This window comes from Cupressus sempervirens, chromosome 10 (assembly GCF_028749045.1).
Source record: "Cupressus sempervirens isolate cs-2001-9-10 chromosome 10, ASM2874904v1, whole genome shotgun sequence".
Classification (NCBI taxonomy): Eukaryota; Viridiplantae; Streptophyta; class Pinopsida; order Cupressales; family Cupressaceae; genus Cupressus; species Cupressus sempervirens.
The window spans coordinates 741662453-741686226 of NC_143127.1; the positions used below are offsets into that span (position 1 = coordinate 741662453).

The 23774-nt window shown below is 34.7% G+C and overlaps 3 non-coding genes across 3 annotated transcripts; 1 reads left to right on the forward strand and 2 right to left on the reverse strand.

Moving 5' to 3' along the window:
- Window positions 1–12027: 12027 nt before the first annotated feature.
- TRNAG-GCC (transfer RNA glycine (anticodon GCC)) lies at window positions 12028–12098 on the reverse strand. The gene has a single exon. It is a non-coding gene; the product is annotated as a tRNA-Gly (tRNA).
- A 64-nt stretch (window positions 12099–12162) lies between these two features.
- Window positions 12163–12235, reverse strand: TRNAA-UGC (transfer RNA alanine (anticodon UGC)). Its single transcript has one exon. It is a non-coding gene; the product is annotated as a tRNA-Ala (tRNA).
- Window positions 12236–12557: 322 nt separating this feature from the next.
- Window positions 12558–12660, forward strand: LOC149536023 (U6 spliceosomal RNA). The gene has a single exon (XR_016358270.1). It is a non-coding gene; the product is annotated as a U6 spliceosomal RNA (small nuclear RNA).
- The last annotated feature ends 11114 nt before the right edge of the window (window positions 12661–23774 follow it).

Genomic DNA, 23774 nt, shown 5'->3' on the forward strand with positions numbered 1-23774 from the left:
TAAAACTTTTATCTTCAATTCAATTCTTTATATTTAATTAATTTCTCAATTAATTAAATATAATTAAATATTCAAAATATCATAATAATTTTCCATTAAATTAAATCATTAATTTAATCTTTTAATTAGACTTAATTAACAGAAAATTCATCAAAGACTCACAAAACAACATATGCACAAAATACTCACGGGTATAAAAAGGGTAGACAGTCTGTTACAAGTCTTCCTTGCAGGACAAGTATTATAGGCTATGGCTATGATTGGACCTGATCATTATCTTCCCATTCTCACCATTTGAGTATTTGTAATTGGGCACGCTCATCCTGGCAATTCAGGGAAGTTGATGCCCGGTACCTGCATCCTGCATAAAAGACGAGCATGTACATGCATATAATATATCTAAACTAAACATACAATGGCGGGGAGTGGTTCATCGTGTAGATCCCGACTAGCAGGTGACTACGACTCCCTCCCGTAACCACATCAAACACATCAGACAGAAAGATAAAATAAACACGCACACCATACACATGCAAGTATGGGGTAAGTATCGTAAAAATCATAAGTCTAACATCAAATTCGTACATATAATAATGCATCTCTATCAATACAACATAATCATCATTAAAGACATCATGTTAACATTTTTATAAAAGAAACAAGTTTTACTAATTAGGAATCATCAAAATATCATTAACAACACGTCAAATGAAAACAACTAAACAATTATAACCGATGTATTTGTAATCAAAGTCATGAAATAATATCATAATAATGTAAATCTAGTATCTCTAAAACTAATCAATGCATAAAATTAGCTTAAAAGAATTTGACAATGATAATAGAATGTGAACTAGGGGCAGGCACTATATCCACCCCCCCTAGAATTAGGCTTACTCCTGGAAGCCCACAAGAATGATAACACTAAAGGACTCACTATGCGGGTCACATTGAACCCTTCCCCCCTATAGAAGGATATGACTCTACTAATAACATTACAACACACTTAGAGCAATATGATTCTAGTTTAATAATAAACCGAAAATCATATTGATCCAACATTCATCTTTTAAACAAATACTGAAATAGATCCCCTAGCAATGGATCTAGAACTAGAAGTCATCTCTCCTACAACACCTAAACACAACAACGACATCTAAGAATCCATCATAACCATAGGGTCATAACTACCGACATAAAGAAATAATCCAAAAAAATTTATAAGTTTTCTATTTCCATGTTTAGAATCTGTATCATTTCAAAGTTTGTTGTTCAACAGTTTGGTTTCAAGTTTGATGTCAATATAAGTTTGTCATTTTAAATAAGTTGCAAGTTTACCAATTGCTCAAGTGATGGCGCACATAATGCCCAGAGTTCCCAATGTTGAAACTCAGGCTCTGATACCAGATGTAACGTCCCGCTCGGGAACCCAAGAGAATTAAACCTAACATGTTACAATGTTTACTGAACTATTTTTTTTTTTAAAGTTTAAACAACATCCAGATAACATTAATGCGGAAGCAACATGAACATACACATCAAATACACATTTGCAATTACAGATATAGTTTCAATTTCTCAAGGGTTCCTTTACGTTAGTCACATTTAATAATTTTTAAATTAATTAGTTTAAGTTTCAGGTACAATGTCTCAAGATCATAAAGGAATAACAGATACATAATCGCATAAGCAAATGCATAAGTATAAACAATAAAATGAAAGTACATCCAATTAATAACATCCACTGCACATGTCGCAGGGTATGTGAGAATAGATACAATACATCAGAATACATGATAACATAAATACATCATCTAAAAAGAAGTCTCTGAGATAAGAAATAAGAATGATAAAGGTACATCTTCTGCAACGAACATCCAACAGCTAGCAATGTGAAGGGGGACCCAAATGGTAAGAAGGCACTACCTCCCGACCGCATGGTTACCTAGTTAGGCTTCCACTCCCACCATGCAGGGAAGATAATGAACGATCCACATACGGCTATCAAACATAAAACATTCCTAGGCAAGGTACCCCTAATAGCCAAAACTACCTCAAAGGTAACACATACTACTCAAGAAGATAAAATAATCCAAAAGTAAAAACACTCAATCCAATATCGACTCCACATAACCAAACATCATACATGAACCAAGTATAAACCAAATACCAAGATCACAAGGTAAAGTCAACGAAAAGATAATCACCTCAAGTCAAAAGCCACACGTCAAAAGTACAACATAATGAAACACCAATCATCATCAATGAAAGTAAGTAACCACAATAAACACATCCAACAATAGATACACCACCAGAGGTACACAAAATCTACAGAGGAGACTTAGGCTACATACTAGGGAGTGTCATCACATGGCTGCTTGAGTTACCCTAGACTGATCTCTTAATAGACCTCGGACCCTCAAGCGTTGAGTTACCCTGGACTGGTTACTTTGAACCCCGGACCCTCAACATCACACATATGGAAATCAGAAAGCCCTCTCAGAAGACGAGGCACTCATCTCATTCCCATCCTTAGTCTGTACAAGCACTCAAGGCATGGGTAGATCAAAAATCTCTAACTTATCTTTTTAGTGTGTTTTCCCCCCAAAAGTTTTAATTACTAGATTATCACTTATTACATAACTTGCATTAGGTTACCCTGGTACTGACCACTTTGGGTCCCGGACCCCTATGCAAGCCACTCCCAAGTCACGTACCTAGACAACCTCTCCTAAGCACATAAAAACACAATTGTGTCCCATACCACAACACCCATAAAGATCAAACTCGGCTCCTTAACAGGCAACTTGATAACAAGATGGTTCTCCCATTCGAATACACATAAAAGCTCCACAAATAATACTCATAAATATAATCTCCAATATGAATTACAAAACACATCACAACATTTAGTCCCATAAATAGTATACAAGAAATCTGACAAAGCCTCTGGTGTACATCCTAGACTGGTCAAACTAGGTCAACTCCAAAATCCACAAGTAAAGACAATACATTAAAAAAAAGTACAATTTCACAATTTGGGTTTGATTTGAAAGGACATAATAAAGTCAAATGTAACATTTTCAATTTGCATTTCAATGAACGTTTAAGTGTATAAGATTCTCAGTTTATCCCACAAGTCAACTCTATAAAATGACCCCATTTATTTATTTGACTTAAAATGTACAATTACCCTACTTTTGATTTTGAGTCAATTAATCAATATAACTAAAAGGGTGTTTATTTATTTAATTATTAAAATAATACCCAATGATTTTTAAATAAGATAATTTATAATTTTATTAAAATAGGAATTATCACTAATTAAATAAATTTACGTCTTATGTAAGGTTTGTGTTATTTTGATTCCACTTAGGCATTGCATATTACATGGTAGGAAGAGACTTGAGTTTGAAAGATAGCTCTTGTTTATTAAGGGTTTCAGTTACAAGTTATTGATTTAGGGTTAGGGGCTAATGGGGTGTTATTTTCTTTTTAAATTTTCTTCAGGGGGAGAACCCTTGGGACTGTGCAAACTCGGTTTTGGTTGAAATGGATGGATTGCAGGGGAGGATGGCTATTGTGAGCTCTCTTTTTGCTCCAATTTTTAGTAGATCTAATTGGGGCTAATGGGGTGTTATCTGCTTCTGAAATCTTCTTCAGGGGGAGAACATGTGGGACTGTGCAAGTTCGGTTCTGGTTGAAATGGATGGGTTGTAGGGGGGGGATAGCTATTGTGAGCTCTATTTTTGCTCTGACTTTTAGCAGATCTAATTGGGGAGCTCTTTTTGGTTGTCATATTCCTACGTCGCTTCTTTTTGTTCCAGGCTAAGACCCAACTGCCTTGTTTTTCTTAGTCAGCCTTAATGCATTCAGAGGGCTTAGGGGGGTTTGATTGCATAATCTACTCTTTTTTTTTTTGCTTGCTACAGTCTAGTTTTCTTTTGTGTTTTCTCTTTCCAGCATACTTAAATAATGCGAAGAATTTCTGCTGGTGGATTCAAGTTTCATAGATTTGTGTTTGTGCGTGGTTATGGCGATTTAGGCTCCTTTCTTCCGTGCGTTGCCTGAAGGAGTTATTTTCCGGGATGGAAACTCCATACTTAGTTTTTGCAAAGTAATTATGCATTTATGATATACATTTAATATGTCCTCCTTGGACTACTGATGCTCGAGTTTAATGTACAAGAAGTTGAACCATGGAATTTCTTGGGGGAAACAAGTTCTAAGCCTATGTGAACACAGTTAACCAAGGTCAATCTTTGGAAGATTGAAAAGCCTTATTGTGAAAGTATTTTGTTTTGTAATGTAAGTTTTCTTGTATGAGGAAATGTTTAATCATAATTTAGATGCATTAAGGACATGTCATGGTGAAGTGTAATGTATTTTAATGTGTCACTTGACACTTCTAATTGTCTATGTATTGATGACATGTCACCTAGAGTGTTGGTCACAAGGTCACTTAATCTAAATCCTTTCCCTTCCTTCCAATTAATGTCTAAGTACACCCACTTGGGAGAGAGTGTTAGGATGGATCACCATCATGTTGATTTTCGAATTCAAACTTGTTAGGGATTTTAGGGGGGCTAAATGGGACCCTAAAGTGTCATTTTATTGAAAATAGGCCACTCATATGGTAATATAACATGTTAGGGGCCTAAATTCAACCATTTTAGTGCTTAGCTATCTTAGGGGACCTCTTAAATAATGCACTCTTGAACCAATTCAAAATTTTGGGTTTCCCCATGAGTGTACCCTTAAAACCCCACTTGGTCAACTTTCTTATTTTGGAGCGACAACAATGTAAGAAAGGGGAGGCTTGATGTTCCTACTATAAAAAGGTTGGTAGAGAGTCCTTTTAGAGGAGTGGTGACAAATTAGTGGGTTGTTCACCCACTCTCTAAGTTTAGAGATAGTTAGGTTTTGGAGGGAGATTAAGGGAGCTCTACAAAAACTTTCTTTGCCTTAGCTTGGATGAAGGTTAGTGTTTTCAAAACATGACCATTTTTTTCCTTTGTATTGCATAATTAATCTGCAAGTATGGGAAAATTTGTTATGGGTTCATACAATGTATTGTGAATCTTGTAATGTTGACATGTATGAAGATAGAGATCAAGGATCCAGAGCTTATCTTATATGATAACACCAGTGCAATTAATATATCCAAGAATCCTGTGATGCATACCAAAACCAAGCACATTGCTATAAAATATCATTTTTTGAGAGAATTGGTACAAGATAAAGAGGTAAGATTGGAATATGTGAATACTAAAAAGCACATTGTAGATATATTCACTAAGCCATTATCTAAGGATGGATTTTTTTATCTAAGTTAGGGGTCATTCCCCTATCTGAAGCTCACTGAATACAATTTAGTGATACATCAACTAGAGCATGTTGAAGATCAAACAATTGATGTAGTATTGACAAAGCACAGTGCAAATGAATCAGTACATGAGGTACATTGATATTCACTGAATATTGTCTTTGGCATGAGATGTTAAAGAGAGAGAAGTTTTCTATCATATCTCACACAAATTTTATTACTTCCAATGACATCAAAGAGGGAGGACTTGGGCTAATATCAAAGAAGGAAAGTTTGTTATCAGAAGAAGCTGTTGAAGATAGAGTTTTGTTGATAGAGGGAGAAACTAAAGGCAGAGGGAGTTCACAATAATAGAGGGAGTTCTACTGGATGAGAATTAGAATTAAACTAAGGGTATGTTCCTTTATTCTTTCTCTAAAAATTTCATTGTATTATGAAATGTTGTGTTGTCATCAATGCCAAAGAGGGAAATGGTTGAAAAAAATTGATTAATTATGTAATGTCTTTGATGTTACATAAAATGTCATATCATTGCTAGTCAGTGTATGTTGAGCTCACTTAGGTGACGAAGATAATGTCTTGTGTCTACCGAGCATTCCAAAGTTTGCCAAGTTTAGAAGATAGTGTCTAGGGAGTTCACTTAGTCATCAAAGGAAAGTTTGCAGAAGTTGAGTGTTGACTGAGCTCACTCAGTTAATGAAGAAAATATTGGATGGAACCAATATTAACCGAGCTCACTTGATTGCCAAAGGAATTTTTTGAATATGCAATGTTAACTAAGTTCACTTGGTTAACACAGAAAAATCATTTCTAAGTTAGTGTCTATCGAGCATGGTCAGCTAACAAAGGATTCTCTTCTTTTGGCATATTGAGTTCAGTTGATTTAGTTGTTGGTTCTAGCCTACCGAGGAGATGAATATTAAGTATTCTAAGTCATATTCAAGCTGACTTGACAATGTGTAAGATATAAATATAAGGTCAAGTTGAGGATTGAATGTGTGGAACATAATAGAAGATTTGATGATGCTTAGAGGAAGCATATTAGAAGGATAAGAAGAATATCCTTTTTGAGATGCAAAGATACATTCGATAAAAAAGGATCAAGTATTCAAGCCAGAATTGAGATTTAAAATCAGCAATTCAATTGCATTAGAAATCAAGTAATCTCATTGTTACTTTCTAACCATTTTAGTAGTGATATAAATCTCTTAACAGAGTTGGCTTAACAGCTATTTGTAAATCCTCTAACAAGGTGGCATTTCTAGATTGAATTGTCTAAAGACCTCTAACAAGGCCACTCCTAAGAGGGTGATTAAATCCTCTAATAGGGTCACACTTGATAGTGTTTTTTGTAACCTTTGACAGGGTTGGCTCCTAACAGGGCTCACTTCAGAAGAGTGAAAACTAGTAACTAGTTGCAATTGGTGGTTTCTCCCAAATTGGGTTTCAATGTTAAATCTTGGTGTCAATTGTGTTCATGATATTTCTTTTAAATGTGTATGCAACTAAGTTAGTCTTAAGGTTAATCACATTAAGATCAATATATTTAGTTATTGCCAAGTTACAGTATTTGCTAGTGTAAATTGAGTGAATGTGTGTTTTTCAATTTACAACAGAATATAGTTTTATCAGAGTTTTGATTTGTATTAACATCTAAGGGATTTAGGATTTATTTTTTTAGTAACTCATTCACCCCTCCCCTCTCAGTTGCTCCTCTTATATTTCCAACAACTCTGGGAAGAAGCTCATAAGGAGCAGAAATCAAACAATTTATTACTCTCTCATAATAGAGCAGAGTTAGATTATATGAAATTGAATGAACGGATTTCATAGAGACAATTCACAAGGAAGGAGTAGAACGATATGTCCCTATTCTAAATTCGAATCTCTTAAACAATGATACCAATGGGTTGCTAGACATTCTAAACATAGTCACACATATAGAGATAGAAACTTCAAAAAAGGGTGATTTATTTTTTGGGAATTTCTAGATATTACTATTAAAAATGGCTTACAATCAAATCAAAATTTCACCCATTTTTTTACCTCTAAATACAAGAAGCATGATAAAAAGAATGCTATCATTTCAACCCCTTCTAAAACATGGGCTTAATTATTCCATTCATGAATGCAATCCTCTCCTCATAAGATCAAATATACAAAGTGAACATATCACATTCAAAAAAAGAACAAAAGAGCTTAGAAAGAAATCCTAAATTTTTGGAAAATGTCTCAACATGGGAAAGATCCATTCGAAAATACAAACCCTGATGAAGTTCAAAATGAAGGAAAATATCAAAGTTTGAATTCCATCCCTTTGGAAGTAGAAACTTACATTAATAAGAATGTGTTGGAAATAGATAATGATTCTAATCTAGAAAACCAAATGAGAAACCTTGTAGCCAGGTTTGAAGAATTTTAGGAAGAGTTTGACGTGGAAGAAAATCTTGATCATAATCAAAGTGCAAACATAGAAAATAACAAAAATAATAATATAAAGATTAAAGAAACACGTACTACACGAGAGAACAAATTTAAGTGATCATATATTCAAGGAGATAAGAGAAGAAGAAAGATATCCAAATGATGAATCAATTGAACCCATCCTCAACAATGCCAAGAATAATATAGATTCATTAGGATTAACTTGCAATATGGAAGGTATAGGAGCTCCTCGCTATGGTACATGAAAAAAAGAGAGAGGAAGGAAATTCTAGTAGAATTGAGAGCAAAAAATAGGTAAAGTAGGTTAAAAAAAAAAGATTCATGGAGTATTAGAAGATGGGAAGGAGAAGATCTTCCCCTTGAAGAAATGAAGTTAACTACATGGAATGTTAGGGGACTTAATGCCCAACAAAGGCGTCTTCTAAAACACATCCTAACCTTATGTGAATCCTAATTAATTTTAATACAAAAGATAAAACTAAATAAGACAAAGGGAGAAAGGTTAAGAAGGAAACCTGGGGTATGGAAAAATGATCTAATAGAATCTGAGGGTGCTTTAGGTGGCATAGGTATCATCTAGGATCCTAGGAAAATGGGATGCAGTGGAATGTCAGTAAACAATAATTGGATGGGGGGGGGAATCAAAAGTTACAAAGATGATCTACAATTCATTATGATTAATGTTTATGGCCCTACATTCATAGCTAGCAAGAAGGCCTTATGGAATAAAATAAGTACTTTTATAAATAATCATAACACATATCAAAATTCAACACATCCACAAGGCAATAGAGAAGCGGATAAGCTAGCTAATATAGGAGTAGATGGCCATGAGCTACTAGCCAAAAACATGAATGACCCATAGTATGACATTCCCTTTAGTAATTTATTAGAGATATATTCGATAGGCCTGATATGGTTAGAGGATTCATAGTTTGCATCTATTCCTAGGAAGCTTTCTATTGATGATCCAATTTTCATTAGGGTGTGTATATTTATGATTTTGACTGGAATTTTTTTATTTCTATCCATGTTAGTTTTGTTAAATTTTTAAAATGATCTTCATTTACATTCGGACTCCATTTGACAAAAAATTATAGCAATAATGCTATACCGCTTATGAAAATACAAAGGTCTAGATAGAAGACAATTTCTAATATCTAAAGATTTGTAGTGTACATAAATTAATTTGTTAGATATGGTACTTATACTTACTTGTTCCCCATCGAAGTCATATAGCCATTTTCTAGAGATTGGTGTATTTTCCTTTTGGTTCAGTCTAGAAAGCAATGATGCCCAATTTTTCACACTTATCCCATCTACTTTTTGAATGAGGATTGTTGATTATTACAGTGTCAAAGGCCATATGATCCTTTCTAAAGGAAATGGGAATAGATCTCTAGTTAGAATCTAGAGTTTTGAAAGGGAGGAGTGACCTAGGGTTAAGTTGAGAGGGAAAGACTTTGGTTTTGAGGAAATCTTCTAATTTAGGGTTAGGGGCTAATGGGGTGTTATTTGTTTCTGAAATTTTCTTCGGGGGGAGAACCTGTGGGACTATGCAAGATCAATTTTGGTTGAGATGGATGGATTTTAGGGCAGGGTGGCTATTGTGAGCACTCTTTTGCTCCAATTTTTAGCAGATCTAATTGGGGAGATCTTCTTGGTTTTCGTATTCCTGCGTCGCTCCTTACTATTTTGGGCTAAGACCCAATTGCCTTGTCTTTCTTGGTCTTCCTTAATACATTCAGAGGGATTTGGGGTGTTTGATTGCACAATCCGCTCTATTTTTTTTTCTTGCTTCATTCTGGTTTACTTCTCTATTTTCTCTTTTTGCATACTTTGTTAATGCAACAAATTTTTGCTGGTGGATTTGAGCTTCACGGATCTGTGTTTGTGCATGGTTATGGCAATTTAGGCTCTTTTCTTCCGTGCGTTATTCCAATAGTTTTGCTAGTATCTCGAAGGAGTTGTTTGTTGGGAGGGAAGCGACATAATTAGTTTTTGCAAAGTAATTTCCATTCTGGATTTTCATTTTCAGATTAATTCTTCCCTACCTTTTTTGTAGGTAAGTTTGATTGCAACACCATTTTTAAATTTCTATCTAATTTTTGACATACAACTCCCATTATTTCAATTCAACAACTAGTAATAAAATATTATAGATATTTATTTATTACATTTTATTTATACTTTATATAAATAATTTTTTTTTTATTATTATTCAATTTAAATAATATATATTTATCTTTTCTTCATTAAAATGACTTCTTTTATTAAAATGGACTAGCTTTATTTACTGGTCACAGCTAATATTTATTTAACATTTTAAAATATATTTATTCATCTTATTTGTTTATTATTTAAAATGACTTTTTAACCCTATATTCTACTATTTTGTGAGCATAACACTTTATAATTGTTATTTTATTATCAAAAGCCATCAAATATTTGAACCAATTCTTCGCCTCTGCCACTCCAACAATAGAAGCCATAAACAATGACATGAAGAAAATGAATTTCATTTGGTTGGATGTATGTACATTTATGTAAGGTTTGTGTTATTTTGATTCCACTTAGGCATTGCATAGTACATGGTAGGAAGGGACTTGAGTTTGAAAGATAGCTCTTGTTTATTAAGGGTTTCAGTTACAAGTTATTGATTTAGGGTTAGGGGCTAATGGGGTGTTATTTTCTTTTTAAATTTTCTTCAAGGGGAGAACCCGTGGAACTGTGCAAACTTGGTTTTGGTTGAAATGGATGGATTGCAGGGGAGGATGGCTATTGTGAGCTCTCTTTTTCCTCCAATTTTTAGCAGATCTAATTGGGGCTAAGGGGGTGTTATTTGCTTCTGAAATCTTCTTCAGGGGGAGAACATGTGGGACTGTGCAAGTTCGGTTCTGGTTGAAATGGATGGGTTGTACGGGGGGGGATAGCTATTGTGAGCTCTATTTTTGCTTTGACTTTTAGCAGATCTAATTGGGGAGCTCTTTTTGGTTGTCATATTCCTACGCCACTTCTTTTTGTTCCGGGCTAAGACCCAACTGCCTTGTTTTTCTTGGTCAGCCTTAATGCATTCGGAGGGCTTAGGGGGGTTTGATTGCATAATCTACTCTATTTTTTTTTGCTTGCTTCAGTCTGGTTTTCTTTTGTGTTTTCTCTTTCCAGCATACTTAAATAATGCGAAGAATTTCTGCTGTGGATTCAAGTTTCATAGATTTGTGTTTGTGGGTGGTTATGGCGATTTAGGCTCCTTTCTTCCGTGCGTTGCCTAAAGGAGTTATTTGCCGGGATGGAAACTCCATACTTAGTTTTTGCAAAGTAATTCTCATTCCGCTTTTTTCGTTGTCAGATTAATTTTGCCCTAGTTTTTTGTAGGTAAGTTCGATCAGAGCACCATTTTCTAATTTCTATCTAAATTTTGACATACAACTCCCATTATTTCAATTTAACAATTGCTAATAAAATATTATAGATATTTGTTTATTATATTTTATTTAGACTTTATATAAATATAAAAATATTCTTGTATTATTCAATTAAAATAATACATATTTATCTTTTCTTCGTTAAAGTGGCTTCTTTTATTAAGATGGGACTAGCTTTATTTAATGGCCACACTTAATACTTCTTTAACATTTTAAAATATATTTATTCATCTTATTTCTTTATTATTTAAAATGACTTTTGAACCCTATATTCTACTATTTTATGAGCATATCACTTTATCATTATTATTTTATTATCCAAAGCCATCAAATATTTAAACCGACTCTTCACCTCTCCCACTCAGAAGCCGTACACACGGACATGAAGAAAATGAATTTCATGCAAGGGAGGTAGTGAACATTTACTTACCATTGATGTATCACCTCAAGTGAATAAATATATAGATATATAAAGAAAATTGGTCATGATATGCCATTTTAACATATTTAGTCTGCTTGAAAAGCAAAGGTTTCCATCAAATTCCTAGCCATAAATGTGTTAGATGTGATCTTTTCAAATTTAGAATAAAAACAATGGAAAAATGCCAACAATAGATCATATCATACTTCCCTCCATAATGCATAAGTTCTAGTTGAAATCATATCATGAGAAGGAAACTAAATGAGAGTGGGTAGTTGGCGCGCAGTGGAGGAGCGAGAAATTGATATGACGAAATGAGAATCTGAAAATGAGCTCTAGGTAACAGAGGAAAGGAAAGCAGGAAGAAGGAGAGGAGCAAGGGCGCTGTTTGTTGAGCACAAAATCGGAAGTGCACCAGCCGGGAATCGAACCCGGGTCTGTACCGTGGCAGGGTACTATTCTACCACTAGACCACTGGTGCGGAGATGGAGGTAAGATCCTTGGCAAGGCACAGATGACTGGAAATGAGTAAAATTATATGCAAATGGAGATGCGGGGTATCGAACCCCGTACCTCTCGCATGCAAAGCGAGCGCTCTACCATGTGAGCTACATCCCCATTGACTGGCGATTCATGGTAGGTTATTAGTCTCATTGGACAGCATGGGGTTTATTGTTCATGCTCACAATGGCCTGTGTGGCTCGTTCTTGTAAACTGAAAGCCAACGGCGGTTTGTTTGCCTGCTATGCTCGGTTTGAATGTATTTTTCATCTCTTATCTTTTCCTTTTGCTTGGAAGGCGATGCGGGAGTTGTCCGAAACATTTTTCGCCTCTCCCGAGGCGATGGAAGGAGGAACACGCGTGGCTGGAGTTGTTCCCACATTCATCACGCATTAATACGCTGCCTACCACATATACGCCGTTGTACAGAGGTACTACTGTCTCTTCGGAGACATCCGATAAAATTGGAACGATACAGAGAAGATTAGCATGGCCCCTGCGCAAGGATGACACGCATAAATCGAGAAATGGTCCAAATTTTTTTAATACCTTCTCCCTCTTTCTCACTATTTAATTATATCTATACTGCTATGTATATCCACCACAAGGGAGGTAATTAAACAAAACTGTTTAATACCTTCTCCCTCTTTCTCGCTATTTAATTATATCTATACTGCTATGTATATCCAACACAAGGGAGGTAATTAAACAAAACTATAATAGATGAATATATTTTTAGTTCATTTGAAATTTCATGTGCAACAGACGTGAGCATTAATTTTCCTTCTTTAAGGAGGGTTATAAATTTTGTAGATATTGAGAAACACTTGCCAAACTCTTTCATAAACTATTTAGTTGTCTTATTAGATTTTTAAAGGGTTAATCTCATGGTAAACACTTAGAGACATTTGCATTGTGTGAATAATGGTAAAATAGTATAAAAATTGTCCTCAAATCAAGAATTTTAACTATCTCAAAACTTATGGATATTGTAAACTAGAAACTAGCTAGCAAAGTAAATACAAACAAGAGGTGGATCTAAGAACGCAAATAATATACTATGCTACCTAATTTTGAAAAGATAAATATTTAAACCATGCATATGATGTGTGTGAGGGTTTTCAAACTTACAAAATTATTAATTTTAATCCCAAACGTACTGACAAAATATAAATTAATTAATGATTTAGTAAAGTTATTTTCATGGTGCATTCAAGGCAGGATTTATATTATATTTTTTGGTGTAATTAAATATTTCTAATTACACTTTAATTAAGTTTACTTAGGATAATGCATTTATATATTATTTCTCGTGTAGACACATAGGAGTTTACATTTCATTTTATCACATGGTGTGGGAGAGATCCAATTAAGTAGGATTTAGTTGTAATATTATACCTCTTTGTGTGTGAGACCCACCTACTTATCCTATCACATTATCATCGTCTCATTTCTTCACCCGTTGCACATACTTTTTGTACAATAGAGGATCATCCACCTTTAGTGAACATGTGATTAAAACTTGCCTAGTTGATAGGTCGTATCATGCACATCTCCACTTATAACGCATTGCACATGTATTTATGCTACAATATATTTTAAAAAGTATGGCTATATATGATTCAAGGGCGTATTATTATATGTAACATCAACATCTTCTTACCAAGTGGAGAAAATTATGTTTATAACCAGCAAGGGATACCATCTAAGGTGCAAAATGCTACAAAATTTGTTAGCCATTTTTCACCGTAACATATTGTACAGTAAATTACTACTTGTATCCACTAAACATAAAACATGGTCCAAAATGTTTCTCGAAACCACTAAACATAAAATATGGTCCAAAATGTTGCTTAAATCCACTATACATAAAACACGGTTCGAAATATTTCGCTTCACCAAGTACCTAGATCAATTGCTTCTTAGGCTACATGGTGATGAATACAAGGTATTCAATTTTGACTAATAAGTGTTTTTGTCACTAATTGCAAAGGGGGAGATTGTTGACATATTAGTCAAGTTTGTTATTAGTGACACACACTTATTTAGATTGTGTATAGCTACCGAGCCTATTGAACAGTTTGTTGGTGTTTGAAACTACTGAGCAACTTGAATGCAAATCATGTCTCTATCTAATGCAAGTCTTGGCATCTTGTGGACAGGAGAAGCATTATGAGGGGCTTAACTTGAATGCATATCATATTTCTATCTAGCCCAAACTCTTCATCTCGACCTTTCTAGTCTTCCTTGATGAATCTTGGTATAGTTGTCTATATCCTTGAAAATCATTGTTTATCACATTTAATTACTTCATCCCCAACCCAGGCTTATGACGTATATTTGTATGATGATTTCATGTTATTTATTATCATTTTCCTCATTTCACTAAGAGTGCTTCCTCTTATCTCAGAGACATATTGAAGATGCCCCTATATAAGTCTTGCACGAGGTTAGAGATCATTCCAATTATAATTTAAGTTTGCAAAGAATAGTCCTAATAGTATGCAATGGTTAACTTTTCTCCTTAATACCTATGCAAACAAGATATTCTGATTCAACACTACTTATATCTCCTTCATCTAACTACCTCAATTCATAAATATTTCTGGGTCTTTTCCCATATATAGTTTGGAATGGTGATTTACCAGTAGTACTATTGATAGAATTATTATGTGCAAATTATGTCTATGGTAAAATAAGATCCCAACCTTTTGGTTTATCTTCAAGAAAGAATCTTGGCAAATTTCTCAAACTTCATTTTACAACTTCTATTTTTCCATTAGTTTGTGGATGATGGGATGAACTAAAATTCAAATTTGTCTTAAATTTATTTCACAAAGTACACCAGAAATATCCAAAATTTTATTTCACAAAGTATTGTTTGGCAGACCATGTAGTCTTACCACTTCTCTTTAAAAAACTTGGCCACATGAACAACATCACTTGTCTTCTTGCAAGAAGCAGAATGTGTTATTTTTAAAAATCTGCAACCACCACAAATATCGAATCATGCCCCTGTTGTGTCCTCGGTAAACCAAGAACAAAATCCATGCTAACATATTCCCATAGCTTCTCAAGTATAGGTAATGGATGATATAACCCCATATTTTCCTTCACTACTTTCACCATATAACATACTCTGTAACACTATATAAAATTCTTCACATCTTGCTGCAATTGTGGCCAATAATAATTCTTATCAACCAAAGCAATGGTTTTGTCTCTACCAAAGTGTCCAACCAATCCTTCACTATGATTCTCCTTGATTAGATTCTTTCTCGTAGAACTTTTGGGAACAAACAAATGAATTCCCTTGAATAGTATACCATGTTTGCTTATGAAATCCAATCACTTTATCCTGTTAAGTGTAACAACTTCTGTACAAGCTTTCTGAGCCTTACCAAAACCACGATCCTTTAGATACAAATTCTTGAGTTCTTTGAACCCAACCACCTCAACCTATATTTCTATAAACAAAACTTATCTTCTACAAAGAGCCTCCACAACTCCATTAGACTTCCCACTCCTATGTCTCAAAAAAATATATATAACTCTAAAAAAACTCAACCCACTTTAAATGCCTTTGATTCAATTTTCCTTGATTGTTCAAATATTGCAAAGCTTGATGATCAGTATACAAAACAAACTCCATAGGAATAATATAACATCTCCACTTCTTCAATGCTTGAACTAAAACATAAAATTGTTGATCATAAACATAATACTTTCTTTTGGCATCATTCAATTTCTCAATAAAATAAGCAACAGGTCTACCTTCTTGGCTTAGCATAGCTCCTATTGTGGTACCACTAGCATCATAGTCTACTTGAAACAGCTTATTAAAATCTGGAAGTGCTAAAATATATTATTATATAATTTTTAGTTTCAAAGGATTAATATTCTTATATGCTCCTAAAGTCCACTTAAATTCTTCCCTATCTCCTCTCATGGTTTCAATCAAAGGTTCACAAATACTATTGCAACCTCTTATAAACTTCACCTAAAAACTAGCTAGTCTACGAAAAGATCTTACTTCGATCACAGTCCTTAGAGTAAGTCATTCAAGGATAGCCTTCACTTTCTCAAGGTCTATTTTTAGACCTTCTGTTGAAACTACAAATCCTAGGTATACCAACCCCTTCACAAAACTACATCTCTTCAAATTTATTAGCAACTTTTCCTCCCCCAACTTATCAAACACCTTATGAATGTGCATCAAATGATCCTCCAATGTCTTACTAAAGATTAAAATATCATCTAGGTAAATAATGACAAACTTACCCAAAAACTCCTCTAGTGCCTCATTCATGACTCTTATGAAATTGCTCGGTGCATTGGTTAGCCCAAAAGGCATAACTAACTACTTGTACAATCCTTCCCTAGTCTTGAAGGTAGTATTCTACTCATCTTCTTCTCTGATGAAAATATAATGGTACCCACTCTTTAGATCTATCTTTGTGAAATACATAGCTACACTCAAATAGTCTATAATATCATCCATCTACAATAATGGAAATCTATACTTGATTGTGATCTTATTGATACCTTGAGAATCTATACACATCCTCCATTTTTCATTCTTCTTAGGTGCTAATACTACTACTAGAACACATGGACTCGGTATCTCTAGAATCAACCCCTTCTGCAACAACTCATGAACTTGTTTGTTCATCTCTTCACTTTCTGTTGGTCTCATTTTGTGCACTCCCTTGTTTGCAAAAATGGCTCCTAGAATCAAGTCCATTTGGTGATTGATATTCCTCACTAGGGTAAATCCATCAAGTACATTATCTAACACAAATCTACAACCTTTGCAAATACCTCCTCTACTTCTTCCTTACGATCTTTTTGAATTAGAGAAAAACACATATGATCATGCCTCATACCCTTGAGAAACTTCTTTCCATCAATAAAACATAGCATCACTTCATAATTTTTCTTCCTTATCCTTCAATGGCTTTAGCTTATGTGTCTCTCCATCATTTTTCAGAGTGTGGGTATTTGCACAACCATCAAACTACCACGACCTACCTAACAACATATCATATATGTCCATAGGTATGATGTCACAAAGAACCTCATCTTGATAGCTTCCAATCTTGAACTTCACTAGGAACTAGGGTAAACTTTAAGAAAGTTGCCTCCAAAAAAGGATATAAAATATTGGCAAAGCTTTCATTATTTTAAAAAACAAAATTATTTCTATTGGAAAATTTCTCAAGTTTTTATTCTAAATATGATTAATATTATCGATTATTTTTTAATCTTTTTTTTATATATAAAACATTGATGAATCTCAATAATAATAGGAAATTTATTAATCACCATGGAATATTACAAATCAATTACCTTGTGGAATATTATGAGGATCATTACTTATACTTTAAATCAATAGTGAAAGCTAAATATTGGTGATATATCGCTAAAGTAACTAATAATTATGATAATTATATTATATTTAGGTGACTCAAATCTAATCATGTAAGGAATATTAATGTGAATATCTAAATTTAATCTTTTCAATAAAATAAATTATTGAGCGATTTTAAATATTCTAGAACTAAATTTTATAAAACTATGGCAATTTAGGTTGTATCAAATCTTAAGTTATCAGCCAAATTACTAGCCAAAAAGTTCTAAAATTAGCCAATTTGAAAATATTAGCCACTAAAATATACCTTGCTAGAAACTGCTCGTTGACCATGACCTTGTGGTCATCTTGCACCTAGAAAATATGATATGGACACAAGTGGTTTTTCCTCTTAAGATGTAGCTTCATTGCAATATTTTCTGATACCATATTTTTAGTGCTTCCACCATTAATGATCACATCACAATACTTATCTTCACATTTGCACCTTGTGTGAAAAAAACTCCTCCTTTGATCAAGTTCATTCTCATGATAGAACAAGACTCTCTTATGTTAACTAAGACTTCTCCTCTTTCAGCATCTTCTGAATGTGATGATTTGGCATCTTCATCAACATGTGCTACTCTGGTCTGGCCTTCAATTCCTCTACTAGTCCTTCCTTGGTGTTGGGAACACTCAAATTCTCTATGCCCTTCTTCTCTTCAGTGAAAACATTTCTCATGGAAGCATCCTCTTCTAGATCCTTTCCACCTTCCTCTTCCTCTCTGATCTTTATTGTTTTGATCATGGAAATGATTCAAGTTATTACCCCTTTAGTTCTAACTTCTACTGCTAGCCTCATCCTTGTTCTTTAGAACCTCATTTTTGCCTCTATAAGACTTCCTGCCAGATCTTCCATCACAACCTCTACCACTATTTTCGTTATCAAACTTTTTGTTTAGCTTTTCCCAACTCTTAGGGAAAACTAGTACGCCTCCTCAATACTGGTCATTCAAACCAGACTCATCTCCTCATGAATTCTTGGCCTCAACCCATTAAGATATTGTGAAATTTTCTCCTTATCAACTTCCATATGGTCGATTTTAATGAGAACTTGGTAGAACTCTTTGGTATACTCTTGAATAGATCTTCTCGCTTGCTTCAACCCTTGCATCTTCTTCAATAGACCAATCTCATAATCCATGGGATGACCTATCATTTCAATTTATCTATTAGTTGGTCCCATCTTGTGATTTTGTCCTTCCCTATTCTATTTCACTACAATGAAATCTCCTCCCACCAAATCTTTGCATGAACGTTTAGTTTGTCCTTTGAAAATTGACCCTATTTGTATCATCAATATCTTCGTACTCAAAGTATTCTTCCAATTCACTGATCCAATCAATCAATTCCTTTGAGTTAAGATTTTCCAAAAAGTGGGGACCTCAAACTTAGGTCTTTTTCCAATCTTGGAAATGGCCCTAAAAAGCCTCTCTTCTTTTGGGTTAAAAAATGCCTCTTCAACATTTTACTTTTCTTCTCCTTCATCATCACTTTCATCTCTTACGGAAAGATTTATTCCTCTATACATTTGTTCTTCCAATATGTGCATCTATCTCTAGAGGGCTCTAAAACCCTTAGGTGTAACAGCTACAACTCTTCCATTGTTCTCTCTTTATGGATGCATTTTCATGTTTCTACTAAGACCCTAGTGCAAACTACCTCACAATCGATGATTTATCCACACACTTAGCCCAAACCATTGTCATGGTGCAAATTGCTTCCTAGTCAATGATGTGTTTACACACTCAAGAACTCTTACTCTCATACCACTTGATGAAGGGTGTTCCCCTTAATTCTACAACAAATAGTAGAAATAGAGAACAAAACAAAATGAGAGAAAAAAAATAGGCTTCTTATATTTTTCACAAATGTGAAAATATAGAATTACAACATGCAAAGTAATATGGGTGTCATCCTTACAATAGTCTGCAAGATAGAGTTGTGACTATCACCCAAAACTATCATAGACAACCTATAGGCCTTCCTTATTGTTGTGGTGTCCACAACACATGCCCCATTCCTCACTAGGAATGGGGACCTGCTGCTTTTTTTTGACTCCTAGACTCACATTTCGAGAGTTGCGAGGAGAAATTTTTGTTAGAGTTAGAATTTTAGAGTCAAAATTCAAATTTTACAACAAAATCAAAAAAATTGAAAAATTACCCAAAAAAATAAAAAATCATTGAACATGCATGCCACAAAGGGCTGCGTACACACGACCAAGGGTGGTACGTGCTTGAGTACCACGCGTGCCGAAGTGACGCACGCCAAAGGCCTCACACGCGCCGCCAAGGGTAGCGCACATGCCCGAGCACCACATGTGCCAAAGGCCATGTGTGCAGTAGGTGCCCAAGCACCAAAGGTTGCGCATGTGCTCCAAAGGTTCATGTGTCCCAAAAGGCCCCACGCATGTCGAAAAGGGCCGTGCACACCATAACGTATCAAATGCTCACCTGCGCACATCATGCACTCCATGCGTGCAAAATGGCACTGCGCCTATTTCAAATGTGCGTGCACCAAAGCGTGCCATGTGCGTGCTTCACATGCACCAAACGCACACTTCAAACGTGCCGCGGGTGCCATAATGTGCCACACAACTAGTTTTTAGTGTTTTTTTATTCTAGTGTCGTTAGGGTGTGTCTTAATTAAGCATTTTCATCTCTCCAAACTAATGTTTGTTTCTTTTTGTAGGTAAAAAGGGTATCCTTAACTTGTAGGGGTCATAACTTTTGATTTGGAGCTCAAAATTCAGAACCACTTACATCGTTGGAAAGAAGAACTGAAGATCTAATTAGTCCCTAAAATAGTGAGCCTTTGGCTACTCAATTTTAGGGACCGATGAAAGTTTCAACTTGAAATTTTGAGCAAAAATCTCCGAAAAGCCATTTAAAAATGGTTAGAAAAAATTGCGAAAAAAATATGAAAAAGTTTCAAACATTTGATCATCTGGATCACTTGGTTTCTTGCCGAGAAGGATAGGGCAGTTGGAGAGAAGACAAAGGTTGAAGATACAGAGGTTGGACACATGAAGTTGAAAAGGTTCCTCATCTTATGCAGCTATTAATGGCAAGATTCAACACCGGTGCCTTAGGATTTTTAGATCGAAGAAGCAAAAGGAGTTCATGTTTATGAAAGTGATTGGCTATAAAGAGGGTATAAATCATAAATAACAGGCAAAGAATATATACAAAAAAATGATCTAAAACCCCATTTGAGAAAAACCCAAAAACCATTTTCAAAATTAACAACTTTGATTTTTTGGTGATTTGAGCTATTGAGGTGCGCAACTCCGCAAGTACGTAGCTCTGCATTTTTTGAGCTCTGCAGGTGTGCAGGTCCATAACTCCACATTTTCATGTAGCTTCACAAGTTTGCAGCTCTGCAATTTAGAGGTGCGCTGATAGTTGACTGCTATTTCCAAAAATAGCACTTTCCATGCATCGAGAGTGCATTCTGATGGCAAGTTAACTCCGACACACATCAAGTGAAGGGACAGTTTCCATTTTTGATTCCTCCATGCATTTCTACCTTGACTAATGGCTTCCTCCTGCTTTCTCTCTCATGCTTTCTTTATTTTTGACATGTAAAGGGTTCATGTATCCAATTAATGAATAAAATGTGGATGGAGTCCCTCTAAGCACCAGTTAGATTGCTAGTTTGTATATATTTAGTTTTTTTTAATATTTTAAAAGCATTTTATTGCATTAGGATATCTCTCACTCTCAACACAAATTGACTTGATGGGTTATTATAACCCCATTCCAGAATCCTCAAATAGTGATCTACATTGGCCAATTATACAAGCATTTATTAGAGAAGATCTCACTTGAATAACTTCTTAAAATTTAATGGTTTATGATGGTCTCTAGAATCCATAGTTCAATAAACAAGTTTTATGGATAATTTATTCTTGGGTATTATGATACCTTGATGAAGAGTGCTGCCTTTAATACCACAACAAACAACATAAATAGAGAACAACACAAATTTAGAGAACAAAATATATGCTTTTTATTATGCCTGCAAATGTGAAATTACATAATTACAATATGAAAACTCACATGGGCATCATCCTTACAATATTTTACAAGGCAGAGTTGTGACTATCACTTAGAACTACCCTAGACAACCTATGCACCTCTTTATATAGGCATTTTTTTCCACCCAAGAAGGTTGTAGACACTAAATCCTAACCATTGAGGCTGACCATCCTCATATTATATCATTTGATTACAGTTTATTACATAGGATGGACTCAAGATAATTTACAAATTATATTTTTGGATGGTTCCACTTTTGGAGACCACAACTAGAAAATCGTTGACCTGTTGGGGTATTATAACCCCATTTCAGAATCCTTGACTAGCGATCTACAACATCTAATTGCGCAAGCATTTAAAATTTGGGGTTTTGCCTTGTTTTGGAGTCATTCAGGTGTTCATCATTGGATCTAAAGTTTGGATAGCCAAAATCCATACCAAAAATATGCACTAACTACATTAATACATATGATATGAAAATAAAACTCATCCGGTAGACTGATAGATCAAAGATGAACCTACACATATGAGATTAGAACAATCTAAGCACATAATATCAACTTACTAAATCAGAAAACTCCCACAAATTGAAATTCTATAGAGGAATAGCCCTCATTTAAAACACAAAAATTGGAAAATTAGAAATAGAAATATTTTTGGGTGATACAAGACTGCCCTGACACCCAAGATGCTCATGCATTAGATACCCAAAGTAATTTGAGAAGTGAGCATGTCACGTCTTAGGTTGTTAGAGGAAAACCAAGATGGTCAACCTCCTCTTGTGCTAGCAATGATGAATCCTCCAATGTCCTTCATTTCCATTTGACCATATACTCTTCATATGTTATGTTGCTTATGTGTTTTCCCACACAACTATCTCATATCTCCTCAATCTATTTTGTAGATGAAGTAGATGTTCAAACACTCCACTATACTTCTGCAACTTCATCTCCATAACCTCCTTCATAATATTTTGTCAAATCTAAAATGTTAGACATTAGTGAAATATTGAGCTCAATAGACACCTCTACTTCATAGGCATTTCCAGAATCATGTTTTTCACTATCTTGGATGGTCCAAACTTCTTCATTTTCAAATTATTATATGTACCCATTGGAAATCTCTCCTTCCTCAAATGAACCATTACTTCATCTCCAGTTTGAAATTCCTTATACATCATTTTTACATTTTCCTTAGTCTTACACTATGTATTCATCTATGTAATGTGCTTCCTTACCTCTTCATAAATGGTCTTCAAATGTTCAACAAAATATTCTGCTTCAGCACTACTTATATCTCCTTTATCTAACTACCTCAATTCATAAATATTTTTGGGAATTTTCCCATATACAGTTTGGAATGGTGATTTACCAGTAGTACTATTGATAGAATTATTATATGCAAATTATGTCTATGGTAAAATAAGATCCCAACCTTTTGGTTTATCTCCAAGAAAGAATCTTGGCAAATTTCTCAAAATCCATTTTACAACTTCTATTTTTCCATTAGTTTGTGGATGATGAGATGGTCTGTGTGATGCCCACTCAAGAAGATGATAGGGAAAGAAGGTGATGCTTGGCGACTTCTTGAAAAAGTACAACAAACCAAGGTGAGCAGGATGATGCAGAAGGACAAAGAAAGTGTTAAATTGGCAACAAAATTGCAAAAATAAAAGGGCTAGAGGAAAAAGGGGTTCACTGGAGGGATTAGAGAGGGATGTAGTGCACCATAGGGGGCCTATAAGAGGGTCCAGGAGTGCCATAAAGGATTATCAAGCTCTCATATTGATGATGAAATATTGTGATTTTTGAGCTTTGATTTAGAGGATGTGATGGCTTTGCAAGGATGACAAGAGCATTAGGAAGACATGGTATGATGAGTATGAGCACGACAAACATTAGACCGATTGGTAGACACTAAAATTTTTTACTTGTGATTTTTTTTTCATTTGATAATGTTCGTAAAGTTTTGAAAACATGTTCCCGCAAGCATGGGTCTAGTGGGATTGCACTAGGGATCAACAAGACAGTGATCCTACAAAATAGCTGAGGGAAAAGAAGAAAATGAGGGTTGGAAGCCATTTTCATAGGAAAGTGAATCCAATTTACATCTCTCACAAAAACTTGAAAACTTGAATGCTAAAATGTTGAAAGGAAAGCTATTGAGGATCAAACACCTATGCCACAGTTACAACACAACATGA